The sequence below is a fragment of the Daphnia carinata genome, chromosome 3, assembly GCF_022539665.2.
Source record: "Daphnia carinata strain CSIRO-1 chromosome 3, CSIRO_AGI_Dcar_HiC_V3, whole genome shotgun sequence".
Lineage (NCBI taxonomy): Eukaryota > Metazoa > Arthropoda > Branchiopoda > Diplostraca > Daphniidae > Daphnia > Daphnia carinata.
This window is the reverse complement of record NC_081333.1, coordinates 4,981,988-5,006,747: the sequence shown is the minus strand read 5'-3', so window position 1 is coordinate 5,006,747 and position 24,760 is coordinate 4,981,988. Positions and strand designations below refer to the sequence as shown.

At 38.0% G+C, this 24,760-nt stretch overlaps 2 long non-coding RNA genes and 1 pseudogene across 5 annotated transcripts; 2 read left to right on the top strand and 1 right to left on the bottom strand.

Moving 5' to 3' along the window:
* Positions 1–24,760, bottom strand: part of LOC130693687 (E3 ubiquitin-protein ligase MIB2-like) — a 47,225-nt pseudogene that overhangs the window by 17,468 nt on the left and 4,997 nt on the right.
* Positions 10,562–12,632, top strand: LOC130693690 (uncharacterized). 3 transcript variants are annotated; one of them, XR_009001748.2, is made up of 7 exons: positions 10,562–10,683; positions 10,788–10,932; positions 10,991–11,175; positions 11,233–11,445; positions 11,515–11,717; positions 11,776–12,240; positions 12,310–12,632. It is a non-coding gene; the product is annotated as an uncharacterized LOC130693690 (long non-coding RNA). The 3 variants fall into 3 exon arrangements; XR_009001747.2 differs by having other exon boundaries at positions 11,228–11,445; XR_009001746.2 differs by having other exon boundaries at positions 10,991–11,445; positions 12,310–12,631.
* Positions 20,809–23,036, top strand: LOC130693689 (uncharacterized). 2 transcript variants are annotated; one of them, XR_009001745.1, is made up of 10 exons: positions 20,820–20,853; positions 20,921–20,997; positions 21,076–21,173; positions 21,239–21,397; positions 21,553–21,764; positions 21,831–21,957; positions 22,023–22,142; positions 22,224–22,491; positions 22,567–22,731; positions 22,805–23,036. It is a non-coding gene; the product is annotated as an uncharacterized LOC130693689 (long non-coding RNA). The 2 variants fall into 2 exon arrangements; XR_009001744.1 differs by having other exon boundaries at positions 20,809–20,997.

The following is a 24,760-nucleotide window of genomic DNA, read 5'->3' as shown; positions in this document are numbered from 1 at the left end:
CGGACTGGAATTGCACCATGATCATAGATCAAAAATGATTAAATTTCTCTTTAGTGTTACTGATGAAGAAAAATCACCGGAAGCGGACTCTGCCGAGAAAAAAGACATGCTTAATGTTTTCTCGAATATCCTTCATGACACTAAAGCACTTGAATTGGACATTGAACACAAATCAGAAATGATTAATGTACTCTCCAGTGTTATCCGTGAAGGTAAGAAACTAGATGCGGGACTACGCATGAAAACAGGCATGACGAAGGTATTGTCGAAAATACTTCATGACCTCAACGGACTGGAAATGGAGCATGAACAGAGATCAAAAATGGTTAAATTTCTCTCTAGTGTTATTGACGAAGAAAAATTACCTGAAGCGGGACCTGCCGAGAAAAGAGACATGCTGAATGCTTTCTCGAATGTCCTTCATGACATTAAAGCACTCGAATTGGACGTTGAGCACAAATCAGAAATGATTAACGTGCTCTCCAGTGTTACCCGTCAAGAACACACACCAGATGTGGGTCTCCGTATGAAAACAGACATGATGAAAGTGTTCTCCAAAATACTTCATGACTTCAACGGACTGGAATTGGACCATGATCGGAAATTAAAAATGATTAAAGTTCTCTTCAGCATTACTCATGAAGAAAAATCACCTGAGACGGACCCTGTCGAGAAAAAAGACATGCTGAATGTTTTCTCAAGTATCCTTCATGGCATTAAAGAACTTGAATTGGACGTTGGACACAAATCAGAAATGATTAACGTACTCTCCAGGGTAACCCGTGAAGATGACGCATCCGATGCGGGATTACCTCTGAAAACAGACATAACGAAGGTGTTCTCGAAAATACTTCAAGCCCTCAATGGACTGAAATTGGACCATGACCAGAGATCAAACATGATTAAAGTTCTCTCCAGTGTTACTCACGAAGAAAAATCACCTGAGGCGGGCCCTGCCGAGAAACTAGTCATGCTGAATGTTTTCTCAAAACCCCTTCATGGCATTAAAGCACTTGAATTAGATGTTGAACACAAATCAGTAATGATTAACGTGCTCTCCAGTGTTGCCCGTGAAGAAAACACACCAGATACGGGACTACTTAGGAAAACAGACATGACGAAAGTGTTCTCGAAAATACTTCGTGCCCTAAGCGGACTGGAATTGGAACATGATCAGAAATCAAAAATGATTAAAGTGCTTTCCAGTGTTACTCATGAAGAAAAATCACCTGAAACGGGCTCTGTCGAGAAAATAGGCATGCTGAATATTTTCTCAAAAATCCTTCATGGCATGAAAGCACTTGATTTGGACGTCGAACACAAATCAGAAATGATTAGCGTGCTCTCCAGTGTTGCCCGTGACGAAAAGACACCAGATACGGGACTACGTATGAAAACAGCCATGACGGACGTGTTCGCGAAAATACTTCATAATCTCAGCCGACTGGAATTGGACGATGATTTAAAATAAAAAATGACTCACGTTTTCTCCAGTATTGCTGATAAAGAAAATTCGCCTGAAGCAGGCCCTGCTGAGAAAACAGGTATTTTGCATGTTTTCTCGGATATCCTTCATGATATTAGAGTGCTTAAATTGGATGTTGAACAAAAATCAGAGATGATTTACATATTCCTCAGTGTTATCCGTGAAGATCCATCCATAGAGAGCCTTGCCAGGTAATCAGAAGGAAGCGATGTATTCTCGAAAATGACTGATGAAGCCAATGACGAAACCTTTAAGGAGGATGTTATAGAGAATATACCAAACATGGCAAAAGCGCTCGGAGACTTATACGACGAAGAAGAATCACAGGTGTTATCGTCACTTGACATGCAGTTCAACGGAATGAAGAACAAAATCTCATCTTTCTATTCACTGCAAGATACAAACGGTAAACTGAGAGTTCTAAAGTTAATTGCAGAAACCTTCCGGATGAAGATTCCTATACAACCGACAGAGGAAAAATCAGAGTCAATCTCGTCTACACCTCTTACAACTTAACCTTTTTCTACTTTCGACCACAATTCAATAAAAATATTGTTTGTGTAATTTGGCCTGAACAAAATATAAAAAATTAAAAAAGTTGTTATTTCATTTTATTATAGAATAGTGATTAACATTAAGGTTATTATTACTGTCGCGGGGGAAAAGAAGACTGATCATCTCTTCACAGAGATGATTCACCCGGCACCCACTTTTAAAAAGATACGGAGATACTCAGTCACGACCAGGGTTAATTCGCGCAACGGTATAAAACGCTGTTGCGAAACTCCGTTGGTCAAGTCCCCATCCGTGGATCTCTCGGAATTTACTGATGGCTTACTGCGGTATACTAGCGGGCAAGTACAGCGGCATTTTGGCGGATAGAGGCAATGGGCGGGTCTACGGTTACAGATAGGGAGTGTTTCGATTTCTAAAGGGTTAAAGTTGTTTCGAAGACTAAAGGGTCGACAAACAAAAAAATGGCAAATAAGGGCATTAAAAATATGTTAGTGCCACGTATTCCCCGACTCTGGACAGGCTCAAAGTTACTAGTACCATAAATAGTATAGTACATCAGAAGCAGTCCATGTTTCAAAGCAACTGCGCTACGCATGTTTAGCTCCAGAGATGGCGTTTAGGTGGTTTTGTTCGAAATTTGAAAGGAGGAATACTGTGATAAAGGAACAAGTGGAAAGTGGGGCTAGTAGGCACGGGTGTATGTTGGTTAATCCCTTTTTTCGCGACCAGCAATAAAATTGAATTCCTGGAAAAATAATTTGATATTAACAGCATAAATCCACAACTTTTAAAAGAAAAGCCAGCCCAGATGATGCGTAATTAAAAAATAAAAGAAGTTTTTCGGTTTAAAATAGTTTTGCCTACTTATTTACAATTCTGCAACTGGAGGTTTGCGAAATTATTTTAAAATTTCAAAAAATATAATTTAAATGAAACATTCATTCTTCTTTAAACACATGATTCATTTTACTTAATGTTCCAATTCAATTGTTTAAAAAACAAATTTTTAAGATGCCCCTATTTCGAGGTAAATAACGAATATACCTACCTATACCTAAACAAAATAAAAGAATATGAGAATCAATAATGAAGGGAGTATGGCGTTGTGGGAGATAAACTTGCTATAAAGATTTTTCTTAAACGAGGGCAACAAACCCGACAATGGCACATTAATCAATAGTACCGATATGTTGTGTTCCGGTCAGGTCAAATACTACCCCACTAGCTGAACGAATCCATTACAGCTTCGGAAGTCTCATATCGTCCTTTAAGTATTGTCAAAATTGGGTCGAAATCTCAGGGTACATACCAGAAAAATCTCAAGAAATCAATCAATCATTCCAGAATTTCAAACCTTGATTGCTAACGAAATCCTCCCTATAAAGCACGTTTCCAAAAATAATTTTTCCTTGCGAGCAACATAAACATACGCTCATTCACATCAAGTAAGCCGTTGAATTTTCCATACGAAGAGCAGTCGATATTTCGTACAAATACCTGTAGCTATTAAAGGCCCGTATCATTTCTACGCTATATAATTAATCGCGCTAATCTGGCAGCATTGAAAACAAACGAAAGCCCTGTTGCTGTAAAGTTATAGTCATGTATACGGTGACTAAACCTAGCTTTGGTGATTAATGATTGATTAAAAATCTGATTCGTCAGAGGCCATTGTATTGAATATGTCCGCAGGCAGCAGTCACATACACAGTTCAAAGCGAAGTCGATTTGTTGGCTGGCCATACCTCCAGATGGTTATCCTTTACTGGCTGTCTGCATTTGCATATATAGAATAGCTATAAATACAAGGCATTCGACAGATACATTTGATCGCGTTTGGTTTGATCGCTTGAAATGAGAGGACCTCCAACTGACCGATAAGGTGGACCAATGCGACATGTTTCGGTTGACGTGATGAATTGGACCTTGTGCCCTGTCGTACGTGAGCTTGTTTAACAGCTATTCTTTTCTTCCTATTATTTCTCTTCTTTGACACGGACTAAAACTAGTTTCTTTCTGTTTTCCATTTTCCCTTTTTGTTCGTTTGCTTTCTGTCTCCCTCCTCTTAAATTGTCACCTTCTTTTTTGCCCGTTCCTAGCCCAACCTTCTACTTCGTCACGTAACGAGTTCTGCACCAAGCCGCCATTGGAGACGATATGGATGAACAAAACATGTAATGCAGATATATGCCAGATTGCTGCCGTGGCGTTAGGGTGATAACCTTGGTCGGTTGGAAAGACGAGTTATACGTTGAATATTAAACGTTCGTTGACAACACCATGCTATTTATCTTGCGTTTTTTTGTTTTTGTTTTTGTTTCTTTTCTTATTGATTTATATTTTTCTTGCTGTCCATCTCGCTAGTTGGTAGCTAACTTGGCTAGTTGTAAAGTTTCAAACCTTGTGTATTGCAGTGGATTGTCGTAACAAGTCCCAATTACATGTTACAAAAATGCAGTATTTATACTACTAACACACATACAAAATGAAGGTAAAATGGGAGGGGACATGTTCACTTTCACTTGTGAAACGCTTGAGGGATGTTGAGGGTGTGGCCGTCTTCGGATAGCCTGTGGGCTCGTTACATTCCTTCCCCTCTTCGATGAGAAGAATTGGTCCTCCAATGTGTGTGTTTCCATCACCGACTATTGTTTTACGGATAATATAAAAAACTTGTTCCTTCACCTGAATTTTTAGCAGAAATTTTTCTCCTTCTTCTTTTTCCGTCACCAACTACAGCTGCTTCTATGAATACTAATGATGACTATGGTTGAATAACTCGTTCCACCTTTGTCTTGATTATTGTATGTTTGTGCTGTTATTATTTGCTACAGCCGTATGTCCACGGTTGTCTTTTATCTTTTTATCTGCTCCATGTAGAAGCAGTAATTCGATCATGTCCAGTCGTTTATATTTCACTGCTTCGTGTAAGGCAGTTGTGCCCGTTTCGTCTTGCTGGTTGACGTCAATTATTCTTTTTGTACAGATTTGCGTAGCCAAGTCTTCGAGTCCATATCTGGCGAGGTAATGCAAGATGGTTCTGCCCTTGCTGGTTGCTATTTTGATGTTTGTTGGTGTCGAAATTAGGCGTTCGCATTCCTCATGTTCGTGTGATATTGCTGTCATTAGCGGGGTTTCTCCGTCTTTATTGCGATTTGTGAACTCGCAGTTGTGGTGTTTTAGTATCCTTACCAGGAATAAGTCGTTATTTTCCGCTGCCATGTGTCCAATTGTGCTGCCTCGATACATTATCTCGGGGTTTGCCCCATAGGCAAGTAGAGCATCAGTTATGTCGTACCTTACTTTTTGTATACTGGTGTGGAGCAGGGTACGTCCATCCTCGTATCTTTTATTAAGGAATATGGCCATTTTTTGTCGTGGCCAACATCCTAGCGATTCTAATCTTTTTTGGATGCATCTTCTTATAGTTGGTAGTGTAGCTTCCATCATTGATAGACAAAGTTTTCCGTCTTCCAAGTCAATAGTAGCCTGTCGGTGCAGTTGAATCTTCTCTGCTTGTTCTGTTGAAAGGGGTGCTATTGTCTTCATCCGACAGTTCTTGCATGTTTCTGTTTCCCTTTGTTGGTTATTCGGTCTGCTCCGTTTTTTGGGCGGTTCACATTGGAGGTCGGTGTCACTAACATTTTCCAATTCGGTACCGTGGGGTGGGTCATATTGGAAACCGGTGTCACTGTTATTTTCCAATATAAATTCGGTACTGTAGGTACTATCCAGATCGGGTTCCATTTCACTATAGGCATTTACCTCCTCAGTGTCGTCGTCACTTGATTCACTGATGTCTTTCCTTTTTCTCTCTAGTTCGGAAAAATCGTTTTTCTCGGTTTTGATTCCGTTCCATTCCACATTTTTCACTATCTGCTTGTTCACATCTGCATTTTTAGCACTTTCCTTTTCTTTGTACTCCTGCTGGCTATTCTCACTTTCAGTATCACTAATGTATATTAATTCGTATTCTTTTTCCTCTTGTGGGATGATGGTTACGTCCATTGCGTTATCCTGAGTGATGTTGTTGTTTTCCATTTTTAGAGTAAAGGTTGACTTGTGATGACACTTTTCTTTGTAGAACTTTGTCTGAATTATGTCGTTGAAACACTGGGAAGAGGTTAGTTTTTTGAAAAGTCTTCTTTTGCAGAGTTTTTCATAAATTCTTGTTCCCCTCTTCTTAATTTCAAAACAGGTAGTTTCTTCTATTTTAATGTGTTCCGTCTTCTATTTCGCCGTGGGGCGAATTGATGAATATACCGTTACATTTTGAACTTTCTATTTTCCTTTTTAAGTCATTGTCTTTTCTTATAGGGGTTCTTGCGTCTTTCTTTTTCTTCGTGCGTTAGTTTCTGTCGTTCTTTGTTACACTACACTGCTTTTTCTCCGATGATTTTGTTATTGACTTGGTTTGGTTTGTAATTTTTGTTTTGTCTATCCCAAAGGTTTTCTATTTTGAATTTTTTAGTTCATGTTAGTTTGGAATACAAAATTGTTATTCGGGTTTTGTCTCTACTCTTTGTTTTACTATAAAGTTACGAGTATGGGATATATTTTAAAAATCACCTAAGTGGTCGGAAAAAAAATGCTGATAAGTGTGTTATTTTCTGGGAGCTAATTTATTTTGTAATTAATTAAATTTGTCAGGGGTTATGTTTAGTGGCTACTTTTAATTTCAATGACCTTGGGACTTTTACTTTCTGGCTGAATTACTATTGTCTGTTTCGGACATGCAACGGCATAGGTCTTCCCAAACCATGCCATATCCGACGACGTAAGTGCACATGGTGTGTTTTCCTGTACATCGTGTGATTGTGTCAGTTGTTTCGATAGAGGGGTAAATTAATGAATTTGGTGCACTTGGTCGGGGAGGGCGCATTTGACCTTGTCTTTCTGTTGTTAGTTGTGCAGGGGCGGTTGTTCTTAGGAACGGTTGTTCGATTGCTATTTCCGAATGGTAATTTGTTTCTCGTGCCGGTATCATTGATGCGAGTTCGTGTTCTTCCTCTACGCCATCATCGTATCTGGTTGTAAAGTTCCGTTTTCTGCGGATATGTTCTTTTATCTTCGAGATGGGGTTGCAAATAATGAAGATTCGTAAACATACGAGGAATAGTACAAATCCTATCGCTGATAGACCAATTATTTTTAGTTTGTCGAACCATGAGAACATGTTTCCTATTTGATTATCTTGTTGTTCTGACATTACAATGTCTCCAACAGAATTGGAGTTGCCTTCTTGCATTCTGCCAACTAGGTCATTTAGAATATTTAATTGTTCCATTTCCATCGTCTCGTGTGCTGGATGGCTTTTCAGCGCGAAGTCGAAATCGTTAAGATGGAGTTCTTCAAATTCTGAAATGAGGTCTAAATTAGGCATGTGAATGCTAGGTGTCTGGCGTATCCAATCTCCTGTCGTAGAATTGTGTTCCCATGTGTGTGGATTTCCATTTAAATTTACCAAAGGTGTTTTCCAGAAACAATCAGAATATGGATGAATTGACCATCCATCTGTTCCAATCGTACAGTTTTTTCCTTCGTAAGTAAAAAACGGCTGAAATCCACATTTGGTTTCGTTTGCTGATATAAAAATTCTTTTTGCCTCGCATTGTTGAAGTGTCATTGCTTGACCGAAGCCTTGTAGTCTTGTGCAGATTGGTAAACCTACTGCTGCTGCTGCTAAAATTCCGTTGGTTTGGGCTAATATAACTGCTTGTGTTCTTTTGATTGCTGATAGTTGACAATAAACGTCCCGAATTTCTTTTGCCAACTTGTTTTCGTGTTCAGTTTCGATGCTTATCTTATATTGGTCGTGCATTTTACTTATTTCGTATTTAATTTTGTCGTTGAATTCTTCAATGTTTTTGGGTAAATCGGCTTCTAAATTTTCATTGTTTGATGTATCTTCAGCTTTTTGATCCATTGAAATTATCAAAGAATCAGCTAACGGCAAGTTTCGAATACTGCTTTCTTCGATGGCCTGAATTTGAGTTCCTTCTGTTGTAGACGTTGTTCCCGTTAGTGCTAAAGGGGTTACTCCGGCAGTAGATTGGCGGAGAAAAAGGCCCAGACGAAAAAGGCCCAGACGAAAAAGGCCCGCGAAAAAGGCCCATACGAAAAAGGCCCACACGAAAAAGGCCCACTTTTTTCCAAATTGAAAAGTGGGCCTTTTTCTCCATTGACTGGGCCTTTTTCTCCGTTAAATTTCCAAATTCCTACAATCTTTAACATGTTTCCAAAAAATATTTCCCACCTCCTATTCCGTGGAAGTTGGAATGTACAAAGGTTGCTGAAACCGTGACTTTCAATAAGGTTTGCCGATGAAACAATGTTAGCGTTTGTACGCTAGGTAATTTATATTTTTTTATTCGGTAGCAATCTGATTTTGAATTATGTTAGTATATATCTATTGCTAATATCCCGTTAAATAAAGTTCATTTTTCACAAGTTTTGTTTATTGAACTACTATAGCTGCTTTAAATATAATATAAGAAATACATGTTTTTCGCACTTATCGTGTGAAATTTACAAAGTAGTTTTGAAAGTAAAAAAAAAGAATATTATAATTCAATATTCATTCTCATACCATTTATTTCCTTATCACATTTTCAATTCTTCACACAATTACAAAGAGCCAAATTAATGTATTAAAATCATAACCTACTGCTATAACTATGCCAGCTAGGCGGTGACTGCTGACTGGGATTGGAGCGCTTTTCACCCAAGCAATAAATATTTCGAGCAAAACAGGAATATTTGATTTGCCTAGGAACGTCTATGAGTAAAACTTAAATAGTTAATGCATTGCTTTTGTTACAGAGCAACCTTTTGTTAAAGAATAACGTCACCTTTAGTACGAGAGAACCATCTACGTCTCTGGTAAGAACGCGCGCTTTTCCAGCAATTATAAATGATTTTTTACGTTCTTCGTGTCTTGTTTTCCCTTATGCACATTTTCTAGCATCTATTGGTTACCTTATTACACACACATACTACAGTGAAATATAAGGAAGCTTTGCACTTGACATTAACAATGCTACTAACAATTACAAATCCATTGTAATTATTTTATACCATGAAGAACTTTTTTTATGGGAGTCTGTTATTGGTGAAGACACTAAACCTTTTAAAATGAATCTTAGATTTTGTTTCTTTAAATTTTCCACGGTCATTGAAAGCATGCTAGTGTATTGTTATAAAAAACTATCACGACATGGCTTGCACATGAAAGAACACGAGTTTAGCTCGTCCATGAGACAGTATCATTATTTCATACGATAAATTTGACTGTTTTTCTTTGGTTTATTCACTTAATGTTCTTTCTTTTCAGTTTAATTTTTCTTAATGTTGGTTTGTCTTTTTTTCTGTTGTTATTGTTTTCTCTTTTCCTTTTCTTCGTTTCGTTCAGCGCAATTTATGTTACTTTCTGATTTGATCTCGTTCATTAATTGATTTGGCAAGCAATTCCACATAGTCTTTTACCTATTGCAATACAGAAAGGTTAAAAGTTTTGAAGATCTTGAGAGTAAAAGTTTTGAAGAAATTGAAAGTTTACCTGAAAACCTTCAGCTATTTGCAGAGCACCATTTCATGCCTGTTTCTCTTCAATACTTCTTGCATTTGAACTTCAGCTTGGCCTACCAAGATTTTCATTTTTGGTTTAAGTTTTATTTTCTTTCATTTTAATCGTTGCCACTTCTGGATCTGAAGTGGTCTTTTTCAGTATGGGTGAGGAATTAGATAGTTCTCCAAAATCACATTTGCTGGAAACTAGGCAGCCTTCACTGTTAAAAATTGGTGTTGGCAGTGTACTTGCTAGTCTTGGTTTAGGAATTTCTGTTTTAACAAACTCTGAAAGACCAGAGGTTGATGACACAGAAGCTGCCTTGGTGGCTCAAGCATGTTTGGCAATTCAGGACCTCTTCTTCTTACTTTTCCTTTTTAAATTCTTGTTCATTCCCTCTAACTTCCGTTTAAGTTTGATTTTCGTTGTCTTATCAGACAATTCCAGCTTTTTCCCTGAAAATCAATGGAATAAACTGGCCGGTCTTCCTTAAATGTAAATGTTAACACATACCAGTTAAGTGTGAGGTGTTCATTCGGTTTATGTTCTTTCTTTTCAGTTTTCTTTTTCTTAATGTTTGCTTTTCTCGTTTTCTCTTGTTATTCCTTTCTCTTTTCCTATTCTTCGATGCGTTCAGCCAACTTCTTTTACAATTTGATTTGATTTCATCTTGTTTCTTAATAGATTTAGCAAGCAATTCCACATGGTTTTTTACCTATTGCAATACAGAAAGGTTAAAATTATTTAAAATCTTACATTGTCAAATTGAAAGTTTACCTGAAAACCTTCAGCTCTTTGCAGAGCGGATGATGGAAAGCTGTTATTAAAACTTTTAGCTAAAGCTTTATTAAATTCAACAAAATTTAGTTCCTTTGTTATTGTTCTATTATTATAATTCATTATTATTGTTATACAAAGGAACTAAATTTTGTTGAATTTGTAATAAAAGAATTAAAAAATTTTAAAATTTTATGTTAAAAACCGTCCGCCATTGTTAGTGGCGTCCTGACGCTAGATTTGACTTGAAAATGCCGTTCCCTGAAGAAAATAACAATAGACTTGTTTCGTATAGTTTGATCTATGGAGTGATCAGTGATAATGTTGAGAAATCAAGGTATATAATAATAAAGTTTAAAGGTTATAATATGAGAGGCAGTTTTTGTAAATGGAAAAAGAGAAAACAAGAACTTGAAAGTGTCGTCTAAACAAAATTTATAGGAAATGTGGACCCAAAAAATCATGATTTCTAGCTTATTGACCAACATTCCAATTGAAAGTGTATCTACAGTTGACGATCTCAATAGCAATAAGGTTGGTGTTGAACAGAAAGAATGTCTAGCAGCTAACACCTCACACTTAACAGGTATGTGTTAATCTTTACGTTTAAGGAAGACGGGCCAGCTTATTCCATCTATTTTCAGGGAAAAGGCTGGATTTGTCTGATAGAACAATGAAAACCAAACTTAAAAGGAGTTAGAAAAATTGAAGAAGAAGAAATTAAAAAAGAAAAATAACAAGAAGTGGTCCTGAATTGCCCAACTTGCACAAGCCACCGAGGCAGCATCAGTGTCATCAACCTTTGATCCCACAGAGTTTGTCAAAACAGGTATTCCTGAACCAAGACCAACAAGTACACCGCTAACACCAATTTTCAACAGCGAAGGCTGCCTAGTATTCAGCAAATTTGATTTAGGAGAACTATCTAATCCCTCACCCATTCTGAACAAGAACACTTTAGATTGAAAAGTAGCAACGATAAAAAAAAACTCAAAGCCAAAGTGAAAATCTTGGATGGCCAAGCTGAAGTTGGAATGTGAGAAGTATTGAAGAGAAACAGGCATGAAAAGGTGCTTTGCAAAGAGCTGAAGGTTTTCAGGTAACCTTTCAATTTGACATACATATTTGTAAGATCTTAAATAATTTTAACCTTTCTGTATTGCAATAGGTAAAAAACAATGTGGAATGGCTTGCTAAATCTATTATGAAACAAGATGAAATCAAATCAGATAGTAAAAAGAAGTTGGCTGAACGCATCGAAGAATAGGAAAAGAGAAAGGAATAACAACAGAAAACGAGAAAAGCCAACATTAAGAAAAAGAAAACTGAGAAGAAAGAACATAAACTGAATGAACGCCTCACACTTAACAGGTATGTTTTAACATTTACATTTAAGGAAGACCGGCCAGTTTATTCCATTGATTTTTAGAGGAAAAGCTTGAATTGTCTGATAAGACAACGAAAATCCAATTTAAACGGAAGTTAGAGGGAATGAAGAAGAAATTAAAAAGAAAAAGTAAGAAGAAGAGGTCCTGAATTGCCAAACATGCTCGAGCCACCAAGGCAGTATCTGTGTCATCAACCTCTGGTCTTTCAGAGTTTGTTAAAACAGAAATTCCTCAACCAAGACTAGCAAGTACACTGGCAACACCAATTTTTAACAGTGAAGGCTGCCTAGTTTCCAGCAAATTTGATTTTGGAGAACTATCTAATTCCTCACCCATTCTGAAAAAGACCACTTTATATCCAGAAGTGGCAACGATTAAAATGAAAGAAAATAAAACTTAAACCAAAAATGAATAGCTTGGTAGGCCAAGCTGAAGCTGAGAATGCAAGAAGCATTGAAGAGAAACAGGCATGAAATGGTGCTCTGCAAATAGCTGAAGGTTTTCAGGTAAACTTTCAATTTGACAAAAATATTTGTAAGATCTTCAAAACTTTTAACCTTTCTGTATTGCAATAGGTAAAAAGACTATGTGGAATTGCTTGCCAAATCAATTAATGAACGAGATCAAATCAGAAAGTAACATAAACTGCGCTGAACGAATCGAAGAAAAGGAAAAGAGAAAGGAATAACATCAGAAAAAGAGAAAAGCCAACATTGAGAAAAATAAAACTGAAAAGAAAGAACATAAAGTGAATAAACTAAAGAAAAAAGGCAAATTTACCGTATGAAAGACTGATACTGACTCATGGATGAGCTAAACTCTTGTTCTTTCATGTGCGTCCATGTCGTGATAGTTTTATAGAAAAATACACTGGCATGCCTTCCATGATCGTGGAAAATTTGAAGAAAAAATATCTTAGATTCATTTAAAAAGGTTTAGTGTCTTCACTAATAACAGACTCTCATTTTAAAAAAAAGTCCGTCATGGTAGAAAATTGATTTGTCATTATTAGTAGCTTTGTTAACGTAAAGTGTAAAGCTTCCTTATATCTCAATGTATTATGTGATGTGTAATTAGGTAATCAATAGCTGCTTGAAAATGTGCAAAAGGTGAAAACAGGACACGAAGAATGAACAGAATCATTTATACCAGTAGGTTATGATTTTAATATATTTATTGGGCTCTTTGTAATTGTTAAAAGAATTGAAAATATATAAGGAATAAATGGTATTAGAATCAATATTGAATTACATAATCTTTGTTTTGTTCCTTGCCTCAGACGATAATTTAAGTTTGTAATATTATTCCTATAAACATTATTTATTAAATGTTAATGATAATAAACTAGTCTTCGTGGTAACATATATTTTTGTTCCCAGCAACCACAAAAGCCCCGCGGAACTCATTCAGTTTCCGTATTCCCAACGAATCAGTGGTCTTTACCTATGGCATAAGTATCGACAAAAAGAAGCTATATGGGAGATGGACTGGGGGTTGGGGGAATAATGAAAGAGGGTGGACAGAACAAGGCTAAGTGCGAAAAACATTTATTTTTTGTATTATATTTAAAAAAGCGATGGTAGTTCAATAAACAAAAATTGTGAAAAATGAACTTTATTAAACGGGATATTAGCAATATATAAATACTAATATAATCCGAAATTAGATTGCAACCGAATAAATAATCAAAGATTAACTAGCGTACAAACGCTAACATTGTTTGATCTCTGCAAACCTTAAAGAAAATCACGGTTTCAGCAACTTTTGTACATTCCAAATTCCACGGAATAGGAGGTGGGAAATACAATTTTCGAAACAAAAATAAAGTTTGTAAGAAAATGGAAATTGAGCGGAGAAAAAGGCCCAGTCCAATGGAGAAAAAGGCCCACTTTTGAATTTGGAAAAAAGTGGGCCTTTTTCGTATGGGCCTTTTTCGTCTGGGCCTTTTTCGCGGGCCTTTTTCGTCTGGGCCTTTTTCGTCTGGGCCTTTTTCTCCGACCTCCCGGCAGTATGTGTTGATGATTGTTGGGTAGTCGAACTTTCGATTACTGTTTTTGTGCTCGGCGTTATTGAGCTTGGCTGGTGCGTCGTTGTTGTCGCTGTTGTTGTGGAACTTGTCGTAGTAGGCGTTGTTGTTTTCTCTGTTGTTGTGGAACTTGTTGTAGTGGCCATTGTTGTTGTTGTCGTAAGTTTTGTAGTTGTAGTGGTTGTTGAAGTTGAAGTTATCTTAGCAGTTGCCGTAGGTCTAGTAGTAGTGGTGGGTTTAGTGCTTGTCGATGTGATTATTGGTTTTGTAGTTGTGGTGGGTTTTGTTGACGTTGATGTCATACTGGGTTTAGTTGTCACTTTCTGTGTTGTGGTGGGTTTGCTAGCTGATGTGCTTGTAACTGGTTTAATTGTCGTAGTGCTTTTTACCGTTGTTTTTGCTGTTGTTCCCAATGTGGTTTTTATTGTGGGCTTTGTAGTCGTTGTAACGCTTGTCGTTGTTGTGTGTTTTTCTGTTGTGGGCGTGGCAGGGGGTGTGGCCAAAGTTTTGCTGTTCTCTGATTGGTTGTTATCCTCTCTTTTCATTAGTGGTGGTATGGTTGGGAGTGTTTTCCCGTCCAATGGCTGTTTAGTGTGCAGTGCTATGATGGCTGCCGCTGAGAGAGTCCGTATTTGGTGTGGGTTGCGATATTCAAAGTTAAAGTGCTGTTTTTGGCTGGAGCTGTGACAATGCCCCAGGGTCACCCGTCCTACTCTCTGTGTGAGACACTTCCTGTCTGATGAGGGTGAATGTAGCCCAGTTCTATCTGTTGCCATGAGCTGTCCTGTGTGCTCAAATGTGCCCCAGATTGAGCTGGTGCTAGCGCACTCTTGAAGTACTAGCATTGTCGTATTGGCTTTGATACAGGTGTTTGTGTTGAACGGTCTGATGGTGAAATCAGATGTATATTCGAAAGCTTGTCCTCGTTCTGTTGCTTTGCTACAGTTGGCTACCATTGTTTGTGATTGTACTAATGGATCGTTGCTGTTAATTAGTTTTCTTAGTTCTTCTTGACATTGCGGCCACTCTTTGTCGCATTCTTCTAATGTCATTTGCTTGTTTACTCCATGGTGTGTTAGACATTTTTCGTTTGGTGTTTTTCCGTTTTTCAATAGGCCCCAGGCAATCATATCCCAGATTATATTTCCGCTACCGTGATTAGTTTTTAAAATTCCTCCAAATAGCGGCGAATTAATCGTGGTTGTGATTGCCTTCCGTTGTTCTTGTTGAATTTCCTGCATTTCTGCTAAAGTTGTGTCTGGGAAATTTTCTATGATGTCTGGATTGGTGTTGACAGTTTCAAAGATCTATTTTTGTGTTACGCTGTTCTTATCATCTCTGCATTCTGTCAATATGATAGCTTGGTATGTTCCTAGTGTAATACAGAGATACGATTCTTGTGAAATTAATTGATGGTTTTGTTGATCTAGAATCCACCGTGTTGAAAATTCTGAGCATTTAGCAACAATTAGTCGGCCTGCTTCTCCTTCCGTGATACAGATATTACTGTTCTGGATTCTTATTGTTTGGTCAACGATGTATTCGAATTCTGATCCTTGAGGAAGTGGATCATCGTCTTTGAGACGAAAGTGGGCGGTTAACTGAGTGTTTTCGTCGGGTTTGTATATTATGTATATAGTGGCGTTGTAATTTACACTCCGGTCCTTCTCGTTGATCCTGATTGCCTGTTGATATCCCATTCTTATTGGTCCCCAGGCGTACGAAATGCTGTACAGACGTTTTCCTGAGTCTTCCGAGGGGGCGTTGAGCAAGAATGTAACTTCCTGTTGAATGGATCGTTTCCGCTTGGTTAACTGGAGTTCCCTGTAGTCCTTGCATACCGATGTATCTATGTGAGTATTTTGTATACATGTATGTATAGTTGTTTTGAACATCTCGTACAATTTTCTCGTTGTTTCGGTTGGAAAGATTAGGTATGTGAGCGGTACGCCCACAACTTTGTAACCTTGTGGTGTTATGTCCCGATCTGGTTTGTTGAAGAATGAAATCTCGATCTGTCGATTGGTGTCGTAAAGACGGCTGGTGTTTTCGCGTTCCGGTATTCTCGGAAGTTCCAGATAACCGCTTCCTTTGATCAAGGTTTGAGAATATGAATTATTTGTTGTCCTATCTCCCCATACTATTGTGTTTTGATTTTGGATGAAGTGTCCTTCTTGCTGGGTAGTATTTAATGGTCCAAATGGGCTCTCGATTGGGTCGTCTTGTTTTTCCTGCCGTAAGGTGATTTGTTCTGCAACACAGTTGAGGGTGTGATATGTTTTTATGGCATACCATTGCCCTTCGCCTGTCGGGGTGGCTGTGAAACTCAGACCCGCTGGTCCGGTCTGCATGTTATTATCGCCACATTTCTTGTCGTTCACCATTCTCCAGCATTCCAGTGGGGAAATTAGTTTAGTTTCTTGTGAATATATGGTGTCGAAAGATCCGATCCAGAATGACCCAGTTATTTTCTTCGTTTTTATCCATTGCTTGCAGGTCCAGCCTTTCCAAGAGGCTGCTGGTTTTTGTGTTGTTTTTAAAGTGTACAACGTGGGTATTCTGGGTAAGTGAGCTGTATCTGATTCTTTGTTATTGCAGTAATAGGGTCCCTCTATATCTAAAATTCCTCTGGTCTTTACGTTCTGGCAGTCGCATACGGTTGAATAGATGGGATATGTGGATGGAATGATGGTGAGTAATTGGATGAGTGATAGTATCAGTTCCATCTGCGAAAAGAAAATTTGGACGTTTTAGAATCTCGAGACTTCGTTGCGTTGCCGTAAGTTGTATCGTGGATTCGTCATTCTAGTGTGTGCAGGATTAATTGGTATAGGACCGGGGAGATTTGGTGCGATGATTTTACAATTTTCCGTTTCTGCTGCATGATGATGCCGATGCCAACACGCTCTACGGACAGGTATTCTTTTGTTGTTGATGAAGTTGTTTCTTGGTCTGCCTGGTCCTCGTCGCACTGTTTCACTTCCTGGTTGTTGTGGAACACTAGATAATTCTTCTGTTTCTTGGTTTGCCGGGACGTAGAGCTTTAGGCGGTTGACGTGTACCACTGATTTTAGTTTTTCATTGCTCGCGTGTTGAATCTCATAAGTGAGATTTGAGAAATTTCTGATGATTTTGAATGGTCCATTCCACCTGTTGATGAATTTTCCGGCAGTTGGTGGAGCTTTCAGTAGCACAAAGTCACCAATGTTATATTTGATCGCTTGTGTTCCTTTGTCGTAGTATCTTTTTTGTTTTGTCTGTGCCCGAAATAGGTGTTCCTTCGCTAGTTGCTGAGCCTTCTTCCATTGGTGTGAGTACATTACACTGGTATCCTCGTATGTTTCGTATCGCCTGTCTATTTTGATGTCGTTTGGGAGCACTGGTTGTCTCCCGAAGAATAGAAAGAATGGGTTTTGTTGCAGTGTTGATTGCTTCGCTGTGTTGTAAGCAAATGTGACAAATGGTAGATATTTGTCCCAATTTTCTGGTTCATCCGTTACGTAGCAAGCCAACATGTCACATAGGGTTCTGTTAAATCGTTCTACTAATCCGTCTGTCTGGGGATGGTATGCTGTTGTTCTGATTTGTTTGATTTTAAATAATTTGCAAATATCTTGGATTAAGCTCGACAGGAAATTAGTTCCTAGATCTGTTAGTACTACTTCGGGGGATCCATATTTTGTATAAATATCATTAACCAGTATTGTAGCAATTGTTTGGGCAGTTTGATCTCTCATTGGAACCGTGAAGACGAAACGACTGGCATAATCTGATAGGACTAAAATATACTTATGTCCCTTTGCGCTTTCTTGAACGGGACCCACAATATCCATCGCAAGTCTTTCCCACACCCTTTCGGCTGGGGGCATAGGTTGCAATGGTGCTTTACTTCCTCCCACAGCCTTGCGTTTTGCGCATTTAAGGCAATTTTTGATGTGCTCTGTTACGTTTTGTCTCATGTATGGGAAGAAGTATTGTTCTCTAAGTCTGGCTATTGTTTTTTCGATTCCTAAATGCCCTGCCATCATGTGATCATGATTTGCTCGTAAAATTCCGTCGATTAACGGTACAGGGACTACTAATTTTCCTTGTCTATCTGTTAATAGACCCTTTTCATTGATTATAAAGTTGCTTGAGAATTTTTTATTTCTATTTTTCTGGCTATCTTCTTGTATATCCATCATTAGTTTTTGACAATATTTATCTGCTTGCTGTAATTCTATCCATCTGTCTTCTTTCTCAGACCTTTTACTTTCACTTCCAATTTCTCTTTCAAAACCTACGCTCTTCCTTTGACTTTCCCTCTCAAAACTTTCGTTTTCTTTTTGAATACTTTCGTTTTCTTTCTCCAGTTGTTCTGGTTTCTTTAATCTTTCAATCCTTAGTTTTTCTTTTAGATTTTCACCTTCTTTTCGAATATTTTCTAGCTCTCTTATGACAGTTCCTCTTTCCATTGCCCTTGTTTCTACTCGTGCTATTGGCACTATGGGAATACGGCTTAGGGTGTCTGCATTTTGGTGCGACTTCCCAGGCCGGTACCCAATGACGATGTCGAATTCTTGTATTTTTAGTGCCCATCTAGCTAATCTTCCTGCGGGTTCTGTCTCGCTCATTAACCATTCTAAAGGTCTATGGTCTGTAAATACGGTGAATCTGCGTCCGTATAGATACGTTCTAAATACGTCAATTGCGTGGATGATGGCGTAAGCCTCTTTCTCTGTGGTTGACCACTTGGCTTCGCGGTCGTTCAGATGTTTAGAGCTATACGCTATGACGACTTCCGCGCCGTCTGATTCACGGGGTTCCTGTACGTCGGACTCCGCTGAATCCGCTGATTGAGGTAGAGTTTGCATCTGAGCCAAGACTGCTCCTATACCGTATCCTGAGGCATCTGTGTAGATGATAAATTCGCGCATGAAATCTGGATACCCTAGGATAGGTCTAGTTATGAGACAGTTCTTGATACAATCAAAGGCGTCCCTTTGTTCCTCTCCCCATTTCCACTCGGCTGATTTTCTCGTTAGCGCTGTCAGTGGGTGGGCTTTATCAGCAAAAGCCCTGATGAACTTTCTGTAATAGCTAGCCAAACCTAGAAATGAGCTTAATTCTTTCACGTTTTTGGGAGCTGGGTATTTGCTGATTGCTTCTAACTTTTTTGTACTCGGTGTTATTCCTTTTTTCGAAACAATATATCCTAAATAGTCTAATTCTTCTTTGAAAAATTCGCATTTCTTTCTTTTTAATTTTAGTCCTGCGTCTTTAAGAAGTTTAAACACTGCTTCTAGATGTATCACATGTTCAGCAATATCATTACTGAACACTATGATGTCATCCAGGTAAACCAATGCGAACCTGAACAATACTGATTTCAATATGTTGTTCATTGCTCGTTGAAAAGTGCTTGGTGCATTTGTTAGTCCAAATGGCATTCTATTAAATTCGTATTGTCCAAGTTCACAAATGAAGGCGGTTTTGTGTTTGTCGTTTTCTTCTATCTCGATCTGCCAGTAGCCACTTAGTAAGTCCAATGTTGAGAAGTAAACTGATCCGCTCAATGCATCAATTGTGTCGTCGATTCTTGGTAATGGGTATTTGTCTTTTACGGTTATTTTGTTAAGTGCCCTATAATCAATACACATACGCATTTCTCCATCTTTTTTGGGAACCATTACAATTGCTGCTGCAAATGGGCTGTGACTTTCTCTAATAATATTGTTATTTACCATTACTTCAATCTTTGTTTTGACAATTAGTTTTAATGCTTCTGGTGTTCTACGCAATCGTTGAGTAATTGGGGCGTTGTATCCTATGTTAATGGAATGTTTTACATCAGTTGCTAGACCCAAATCTGATTCTCTTTCTGCAAATAGAGTTTCGTGTTTCTTCAATAGATTTTCAATTTTAATGCGTATCTCGTCGGAGATGTTAGTCGTTTCACTCTCTTGGGTTTGTCCAATTCGCTTAGATTTCTTGTTAATTTCTGATTGGGAGAAAGATTCTAGGCTGCGATAATCTGCTACTGTCAGATCGTTGTTGTAGTTACTATCTGACGAACGGTCTGGGAGGAGTGGAATATTAATACCTGTCTTGCCAAAAGTTATGCTATATACTGGGAGTGTGTATTTACCAAAGCTATGTTCTTTTCCGGAATGATCGTAATTGATCTGCCTGTTTTTAGTATTAATTTTTACATTGTTGCTCGATAAGAAGTCTAATCCTAATATGCAAGTTTCGTTCAAGTTTTCCATAATAAAGAAATCATGCTTAATGACGTGATGGGTGTTAATGGTGATTGAAAATCCATATTTCCCTTTTGATTTTAGTATTTCTCCTGACACCGTTCTAAATATTGGCAAAGGGGAGTCTTTAACATGTTTAAGTTCTGGTAGCCGGAGAAATAGGACCTGGAGAAATAGGACCCGGAGATTTAGGACCTACAAATAGGACCTGGAGAAATAGGACCTGGAGAAATAGGACCCAATCTTCAAACATTTTTTGAAGGGTCCTATTTCTCCAGCCTTGAGGTCCTATTTCTCCATCTTAAAAAAATTAAATGTGTAATGGGCTTAATTTTCCGATATGTTGAAAAAGAAACCGAACGGCTTATATTGGTTTCTGCACTTCAAACACCGTTATCAATATGACGCCTTTTCACTGCATTATAACTTTTTTAAAAAAATTTACATTCATAATATTTTTGCAGGATTATATGCTTTTTCTATTGCTTTTTAGAGCTCATTTAATAGAAAAGTAATTTTGTTTATACAGTATTTGGATTTTCGCATTTCACTGGTGTTTTCAGGCCTACCATCACCCGCCCTTTACTAGTGTCGCTATTCACTTTTTTTTTCTTCGTGCCTCAATGAGGATTCTTGGGAGGGCACATAAGTACCTCTTAATACACAGATAACTAAGAAAATTATTATATAAAAATAATGTAAGAAACGTTAATTTCATAATAAAACACTGTTTGCCCTTGCGCAAAATATTGTTTTTTACGATATATATGGCAACGGTTACTACAAGCAGACGACTGTTTCAAGCTCGAAGTGTCAACATCCTACAATTCTATGAATCGTTGAAGTTGCTTATTGTAAGCGGTGTTTGTTTGACAGGTAAGTGGCTAGTTTCAGTAAAATTAAAAATTTTCTATTACCTAGGTTTGGCAGTTTTGGTACATTTCAAATTCATGTTGGCATTAGCACCACAGAAGAAAAAAATTTACTTGGAAGGAAAGGTATTTAAAGTGTAGACATAATTTTATTAGTTGCAGTTGGAAATTTGACACACATTACTAATCCGAAATGTTTCTTAGGTGGTTACTTTCAAGGAGAATCATGAAACTAGAGCATGATTTACCATGAACCATTTGGGAACCAACTTGTTAGCTGCCTTATAGCTATCATCCTTCTGGTAATCTAGATTTTCACAGATTTTTTGTTCGTGAAATTTATGTAATCATTTTTCTTATCGTTCAGATGAAATAACAGCATTACAGCTGTTAGTTACGTCAAGACATTAATCTCAAGATGCAAGTACTGAGCTTTAACGGATTTCAATTTACAGAAGCAAGACATCCAATTCTGTTGTTGAGGAGAAAACCAACTACACACCCAGCTATGAATGGACACATATGTGTAATTGAATCTAAATTAATTTTATTTTTATGGTTTAAAGGCTTTTCGTTCTAATCTTCCTGCTAGATAGTATCTGAGAGCCATTCTTTAATTATCATTTCACTTAGATGCATTTTCAACTAGTAACTACATTAATTTATTATCGTCTTATGTAGCAAACCGAAATCGGTACCATCGCTGAGCAGTGCCCAAGAAAATGTCCAGGAGCACGTAACACTATTCCTTATTATTGATTTCCATGATATCAATATTGGATATGGATCACGGGATCTCATGTTGAAGGCGAGGGGGAGGAGAACACCCAATCCGTTAGAAAGCTGAAAAAAGAAATGACCGTCGAAGAAAGGCACTTAATCCGTGCCCAAAAGTATAGGATACATAAACATTTTTACGTTTTGCGTTTAATTATTTAGAGTTACTTGTGTGTGAAAAGGCTACAACTCATCGAATCGGACTTTTATAAGCATGCCAGCATTAATGAAACGGCGCGGACGCTAGATCTTGATCTCGATGTCGTTGTCGTTGATCAAATTTTCAACTTTTGGGTACTTAAACGAAAGGTGTGTGCTCCCAAATTCATGTGACTCTACTACAAGCAATCAATTTTCTTTTTTAAAATTTCCAGTCCAACCGAGACAGACCATTGCTACCACCCAAAACCACTGAAACGGAAAGATTAAGTCAGCAACAACAGCAAGATATGGAACGTATGAAATTGTTTGTACAGCTACAAGACCTAGAGAGGGTATGAACATACTTCTCATTAACTTTATTATTTTATCTCGTTAAATGCAGAGTTGTCAGTAAAAACTGTTCTTCGCTGTAGGTTCGAAATTTGTGTTACATGGTCAGCCGAAGAGAGAAATTATCACGATCGTATTTTCGATTGCGAGAACAAACCTTCCACAAGCAACAGCGATTTTGTCTCTGTCTGATCTACAAAAAACTATCACCCCAGCAGAACTGACGCCAATCATGGCTCCAATGTCTATGACCTTGTATATTTACGTGGGGAAACGATCCAAAAAGAAGGCTTTGAACAAGTCATTCAACTCATAGCAGGCGTACAGTCGAACATCCCCGCAATGAAAAAGGTTTGGCTTTTCCGTAATTATCGATGACAAGGAAACAGTTCTCAATCTGTGTGCGTTGAATTTATTTGGTTGCAGGATAAAAATGGAATCGTTGGTCGTCCCAATCATTTAAAGGAAGACAACCCATACAAACGCACGTACATGAATGGGGGCGAAAGTCGTTGATTCCGCTCGCTATCTTCCATCAGTGCCGAATCGGCTACCTCTGATACTGAAACAAACAGTAGATGGAAGAGACCGGTATTTCAAATCATCTTCCTGTTCGAGTTTCTACGCCGATCACAATTTCCCATTTTTTATTCTTTCCGTCCAGGTGAGAACACCTTCGCAAACATCAATTACCTCGGTCGACAGCGATTTCGATGTAGCCATTACACAGCTTGGTTCCAAAAAAGCCAGTTCGAAAACTAGTGATAGAGCTGGCAAGTTCATTTACACCGACAGTGAAGAAGAAGCGGGACCTTTTAGGCTTTTGATGTTACCTGCTAAATTTTTGTTTAATTGTTTGTATTTTGTAAAAATAAATGTAAATCAATTACCAAAAATTTATGGTTTTATTTTAATTTAAACAAATTTTCTTGCGTCCTTTGGATGCCGCGATCCGGACATTCCGCGGATGTTCCAATACGTACGTTCACTGAACGTACGGATTTGCCATCCTGCAGACGTCCAACTAAGGACGTCCGTAGTACTCCCAAATAAGGACGTTACCAGGACTTCCAATTAATTACGTCCGTAGGACGTCCTCCAGTGGACGTCCCTAAAACCGGACATTAGGACATCCTGATGACGTACATCTGCCGTCAGAATAGGACGTCCCGATCGGCCAGCCAGGACGTAGATGGGATGTCCCTGGGACGGACAAAGGCTAGTAGGGTATGTATGTGCTATAATCTTTTTGTTTAAGGAAGGCAAGCCAGCATATGCCATCCAATTTCAGGGGAAAAGCAGGACTCTGATAAAATGAAAACTCAACTTAAACGGAAGTTAGATAAGTGGGAGAAGAAGAAACTAAACAAACAAAGGAAAAATAACAGATGCCAAGGTAAACTTTGATTTCGACAAAAAAAAATAGACCTTCAACTAATTTTACTTTTCTGTATTTTAACAGATAAAAGAATACTAAGCGCAATAGGTTAAAAAAAATGTGGAATTGATTGCGAGCTTGATAAACCAATTAGGAAAGAGAATAAAATCAACATCACAAACGAGAAAGAAGTTGGTTGAACGCATCGAAGAACAAGAAAAGAGAAAGGAACAACAACAGAAAAGGGATAAATCAACATTAAGAAAACGAAAAATGAAAGGAAAGCATAAACTGAATAAACTAGCGAAAAAAAAAAAAACTTATCGTATGAATTGCCGATATTGACATGGATGAGCTGCCTCGTGTTCCATTATTTACAAGCCGTGCAATGATAGTTTTGTATAACAATACACTGGCATGCCTTCCATGATCCGAGCGGAACTCATTATTTTCGTTCTTGCCACGTAGGTCTCTATTTATGGTTTTGCGGCATATATTTTTTTTATTAAAAAATGTGCTTGTCTTAAATAATATATATATAATTTTTTTATTATTTATCAGTGTATTAAGGAGTACTTAGGGGAAAGCATACCCCTCGTCTCCGGGAATTCGCATGGAATAAGGATATCAGCCAGGGGGGAGGGCGATACTAGGACTGGAAACGCCACTAACGAAAGGTCAAGGGCAAAAAATCAAACACTGTGTAAAAATAAACATAACTTTTATACATGAGCTGTGTAAAGCAATAGATAATGCGTGTAATCGTGCAAAAAAAATACAAATATGAATTCAAACAAAAAAGTTATGATGGACTGATTACACGAGCAATTGATAACGTGGTTTGGAGTGCGGAAAACTACATAAGCCGTCCGGTTCTTCCTTTATAACAGCGGGCTTTAGGGCTATTTCCCAAGGAGAAATAGGACCATTACTATGGAGAAATAGGACCCTTATGAGGGAGAAATAGGACCCTTCAAAATATGATTGATGATTGGGTCCTAATTCTCCGGGTCCTATTTCTCCAGGTCCTATTTTGGGGTCCTAAATCTCCGGGTCCTATTTCTCCAGGTCCTATTTCTCCGGCAATCTTAAGTTCTTCATACTCCTTTAGATTAAAAAATATGCTGTCAGAAACTAAACTGGCTGCTGCTCCTGTGTCTACTAAAGCCTTAATTTCTTTTCCAAAAATTCTTACTGGTATACGGATTAGTTTGGGTATCGCTATTTCTAAATTTTGTGTTA